Genomic DNA, 6,000 nt, shown 5'->3' on the forward strand with positions numbered 1-6,000 from the left:
ATATTTGGGGTTATGCTTTCTTAGAAAAGTACAAATTCGAGGACTAGGTCTGGAACCCACTCTCTGAGTAATCTGCACCTTATCACCAGCAAACACATTCTGCAACCTAACCCACTCTTTAACCTCTTGGGTCATGTGGACAAGGGGCGCGTTGCAAGCCACGAATCACTTAGAGAAAGCAAATTCATCGCTAAACCCGGGGTCTGCAACAGTTCGAAGCGCTTAATTGCGCACTCTTCCAAAATGGCGGCACAACTACCGCTTGGTTGCCTTGACGTTTGTTTGTTTGTTGTTTAACGCCGCACTCAGCAATCTTCCAGCTATATGACGGCGGTTTGTAAATAATCGAGTATGGACCAGACAATCCAGTGGTTGACATCATGAGCATCTATCTACGTAATTGGGATACGATGACATGCATCAACCATGTCAGCGAGCCTGACCATCTGCGTAATGAAGAACGTAATAGAAGAGGCTCGATGACGAGCTGATGAAATTTATGACTACTTTGAAGATGTGGAGCAGACTGAGGATGATGGGGTGTTAGCTACCTTTGCTCATTTTCTCGTTGATCCAGTCAAGAATTCCTTGTTCCGCTGTCAAAGTAAGCCGCCATTTTGGTTTGAGAACGAAGCGACCTCAGTCAGCGATTGTTTCGCTTGCAAGTGGCTGAAAGTTAGCGCACTGTTGTAAGGCGAATCGCTGTACATCGCTTACAAGCGATTGGCGCTTTGCAACGCGCCCAAGGTGTCCGACCTGGAATACCATCAGGTAACTCGAAAATGTTATGGCTGCTACACGTAGATAGATGCTTATGATCACTGGATTGTCTGGTCCAGGCCGCCGTCTTATAGCTGGAAGGGCAGTATTAACAACAAACAGACGCAGTCAATTCTGAGCTGTACAGAAATTAGGTGTTTACTTTAAATGTAGGCCAAAACAAACAAACAAAACAACAATTTGAACAAACACTATGTCCGAGCTTCTTTCTACCCAAATAAATAGAAGCTGAGCTTAGCGTGCTGACAGTGGAACCTGTTTACTGCCACGTTAATTTCCTTGTGTCATGTGACAGTCACGTGCACAAAACTATATTTCAATATGGATTCCTGCAAGTGCTGGCTGAGAACCTATTAGGCCGAGACGAGTGGGTGGTGTGGGGTGATAGTTCACTTGACAGACACATAGACAGAATGCAAGAAGTCAATTCATGGTATCATCCTTGTGATAATGCTGCGACAAGCTGACTCAAACATCTACGGATACACATTGCACAGCCTCACTGCCTGCTGACAGCTCAGCATGGATGTCACATGGATCACCCTGATAAGAGGAAGGAGGCCAAACTTCATTTCCTGAAACGTGACAAAAGATGTTTAAATATATAAAAGGTTTTGTGAAAATATATTCAAAATTTCCTAAGCTCTTCTCCAAAAACAATTCCAGGCCTCAAATCTATAGACTGTAAATCTTTGCATTTACTGTCAGGGTTACGAAATGCTTTTTCTTCTCTTGAATGAACAGTAAGTTTATCTTCTTTGGTAGGCATTTAGAAGTTGGAGTACCAAGTAGGGATAAGAATTTATAGATGAACAACTTCTTTATTACAATTAAGAGCGACGTTTCGGTGTAGGTTCTAACACTTGCTTGATAACGGTGTTAGAACCTACGCTGAAACGTCACTCTTAATTGTAATAAAGAAGTTGTTCATCCATAAATTCTTATCCTTATTCAGTAAGTTTATGATATTTTATTACACTTTTCATACCCCCGTTTATTAGAGATAACAGCATGGTGAATAAGAGTAACAGTGAGTTGTGCCTGATGCTGTATTGTACAGGACTGACACGGGATTGCACTGTGGGAAGAAGGCCCGAAGTGATGCAGGGCTTCACCACTTCGGTCAGTATGGTGCTGACAAAGCCACAAACATGCAGCAAATCTCCTATGCTATAGACCATCACACTATCCATAGTTATACCACGCGAAGTGTCCACTTGTGTGTAGATCACTGTGGTCACTAGTGTGGATAGTAGACGGCTTGTGTAGATAGTAGACATCTTGTGTGGATAGTAGACCTCTTGTATGGATAGCAGACATCTTGTGTGGATAGTAGACATCTTGTGTGGATAGTAGACATCTTGTGTGGATAGTAGACCATTGTGTGGATAGTAGACCATTGTGTGGATAGTAGACATCTTGAATGGATAGTAGACATCTTGTGTGGATAGTAGAGATCTTGTGTGGATAGCAGACATCTTGTTTGGATTGTAGACCACTTGTGTGGATAGTAGACCACTGTGTGGATAGTAGACATTTTGTTTGGATAGTAGACCACTTGTGTAGATAGTAGACATCTTTGAAATTTGATGGATGTTTAGAACAAACAATTTACATTACAAGTCTGCGTTACCTACCGAAACTGTTACTATTTGGAATAACAAGCAATTGTCAAGAGGTAGTCATTACACAATAATATGTAAAAGCGTGCGTGCGTGCCTGCGTACGTGTGTACGTATGTTTTGTTTGTTGTTTAACGCAGCACTCCAGCGGTATGGCGGGGGTCTGTAAACGGGAGCAGAACCAGAATTGATTCGTGTCTTAGACGAGGCGAAGAGCAACGGTATGGTGCTGACAAACTCAGAAAAATAATCCTGGCGCACCGGGATTCGAATGATGATAGGTTTCTTTAGGTGTCCGTTAAGATATGTGCACAAATTGCTCACAACTTGAAAACTGACCTGACGAGGTGTGAATATGAAACTTGAAATTCTTATTGTGTATTTCCATCGCGGGATTATTTACATTCAGAAGGGTGTTCAGTGACTTAGGCGGCCTTGAGGAGAGACATTGACGTCAATTTGGCCTGTCAACTACATTTCTTATTGACCCATTAATAAAACGTTCATCTCTGACATATAACGCACTGGATAATCGAGGATGGTTTGGCGATCACTGTATCATGTAACTATAACTGTCACATGGTGTTATTATTAACACCATATTTGGAGGGACCAATCAAAGATCCAGTGGCACCGTTTTTGGTGCCTTTTGAAATGACGAAGTCATTCGAATCGATGCTTTTGATTTGTCATAGATTCAACGCGGGCTTGGGTTGTTTTGTGTCGGGGATATATTCAATACAATATATTCAGAGGCGTGGCGGGTAGGATATATATTGATCAGCGCGCCCGGCTAGGCCGACGCCATTCTCATTTCTACAGAGCTAAAATACGAGTGTTTGTGGTTATGGCCTCTCGCTGTGTGGGTGATTCACAGTATCGATCGACAGGTCTATATATTGTCACACTAAGCGAGTCTATACATTAGATAAAACGCCAGTACATACCCAAGACATTCCTTGAGATACACGAATGATCATTTGGAGATATAAGATACAAAAAAATGTCTTTCGTCAGGCCCCAGAACTTTTAGCCTGTGTTCAGTCTCCGTGTGGTGAGACTCCAACTGTGCTCTGATTGGAAACATGGCAACGAAGTCAGGGCGACTTCCAAATAGTAAGTAATGCCATTTGCAGTTTAGCATACAGTAAATACGTTTATTACGAACACGTTTATAACTAACTAACGGATATAACGAACTGGTTTTTTTTGTCTCAGCTATTTGCTGTGTATATGCTGTATATATGCTTATAACGAACAGCGGTTTTAACGAACTAAAATTAGTGGTCCCTTTGAGTTCGTTATAACCGTAGTTTACTGTATTTGTTAAACCTATATAAGCGCAAATACAGCTGTGTTTAAAAGGAGACCACAATATGACATCAAGGTACAATATATAAGACTATAGAAGAACGGAACATGTGGCTACTATGCCTGGGGAGTCCGCTCAGCATCTTTACTACTCAAAAGAAGTTAAGGAACTCCCGATTTCTTCATATTCCTATGACTGATCTGCCATGCCATGACAAGTTAACTCTAGTAACATGAAAGAAGCGGATGTTTTTTGTTTGTCTGTTTGTTGTTTAACGCCGCACACAGCAATATTCCAGCTATATGACGGCAGTCTGTAAATAATCGAGTCTGGACCAGACAATCCACTGATAGACATCATAAGCATCGACCTACGCAATTGGGTCTTGCATCACCCAAGTCAGAGAGCCTGACATGACCACCCGATCGCGTTAGTCGCTCTTACGGTAATCATGAGTTGTTGAAGACCAATTCTAACCCGGATCTTAGCTGGTCCCGCGTTCGTTATCTTCTTTTGGGTGGTATATATAGAGCATTGCCATAGAGAATGTGCATTCCCTGAACAGTCGCTGGCTGTATTTTACAGGCCCTCTGGGATTGGCCTGACTCTGTGACGTAGCCTGAATGTTGCTGACTTGCGTCAATGAATAAAGGATAGCTTGAACTAAACTGTCGGGCAATAAAAAGTATACATTCATGTTTGACTAAGATGAAACAAACAAGAAATGGTTATTCGATGTTGATGTATTTGATACGGGTATCAAAGCTGTGTTTTGAACCTAATGTTTGCAGTTTTCGGCGACTGTTTTCTTCCTTGTAACGTTGTCATTTGTCCAAATCCAATTTTAAAGCGTATCCCCCCCAAACACACACACACAATTGGTCTTCGGCAACCCATGCCAGTCGTAAGAGACGACCCATGCCAGTCGTAAGAGGCGCCTAACGGGATCGGGTGGTCAGATTCGCTGACTTGGTTAAAGCATGTCATCTTATCCCAATTGTGTAGATGGATGCTCATGGTGCCAATCCCTGGATTTTCTGGTCCAGACTCGATTATTTACTGACCGCCCTTATAGAGCTGGAATATTGCTAAGTGCGGCGTTAAACGACAAACAAACAAACAAAACGAAGACACCTTGGAGAAACCCATACAGAGATGGTGCAGGCAGACAAGTTTTAATTTGATACTGTTGTTGACTATGTCGCTCTTGTTCTTACGTGATTAGGACATCCCAGGTGATTGAAAGCTTGTTTCTGTGTATTCTTTTTGTATATAGCTGTTGCTATGCACTTACAATATTGAAAACGCAAGACACAATGGTCAAATATTGATTGTATCAGGCGAGTCGGCATCTTATCCCTATATCTAGATTGCTTGTTTGTTTTGGAAACACGGGGGAATGCTCCATGCTAACTGTGACAATAACTCTCCAGTGCGTCAATCGCTTATTTGATGTTGACACAGTAAAGAAAAAGCAATGAGGTAAGCGAAGACATCGAGCAACATCTAAAGACTGGAAGACTTACAGTAACACGTGACCTACACGGTGTATCACAGCTGAATTCCCTTTCTGCACACGGCACTAGTGTTAAACATACCACTGTGTGTCACAAAACGCCCGTCAATGTTTTCCAATATAAACAAAACAGAATAATTAAAACATATTTGAAGATATTCTCAGAATCCAAAAGAACCATAAAGGTATAATGTTGTATGAATGATAATTATTATTACATCAGAAACTCCTGGTTCAAAGCATCATGATCGGCAATTCCGGCAAATTAACTCGGCAATTAAACCACTTTCTACTTCACCAAAAACGTTTCATAAAGATTTAACGTTTATATAATATCACTAACTTAAGATATTGCCAACTGAAACTCAGAGATATAAGACAATCAACTGAGAGATACAGTTTTATAGAGTATATCCTCACAAAATACATAATACATGCATTTGTATATATTCCATCTCATTCATTGCTTTGTTTAAAGATTCCAGATAATGGGTAACGCCGCTTCAACCAAAAACAAAAACAAATTGATAATAGATAAAACTGTAGCAGCTCGTAACCCGGCAACAACTCCGAAAGACAAAGGCAAATGTCTTAAAGCTGAGACTAAGGGAGACAAACACGGCAGCCAAAACTACCACGAAACGCTGCCAGACGAGGCTGGTAGCCTAGCAACACAACCCAAAAGGGGGAAGTAACGTCCAAGAATTTCAGGGCGAGGCAGAACATCACGTGACCAGACACTGCAAAGAATCAGATGTCTTCAATGCAAG

Source organism: Haliotis rufescens, unplaced genomic scaffold (assembly GCF_023055435.1).
Source record: "Haliotis rufescens isolate VD_foot unplaced genomic scaffold, xgHalRufe1.0.p SCAF_44, whole genome shotgun sequence".
Classification (NCBI taxonomy): Eukaryota; Metazoa; Mollusca; class Gastropoda; order Lepetellida; family Haliotidae; genus Haliotis; species Haliotis rufescens.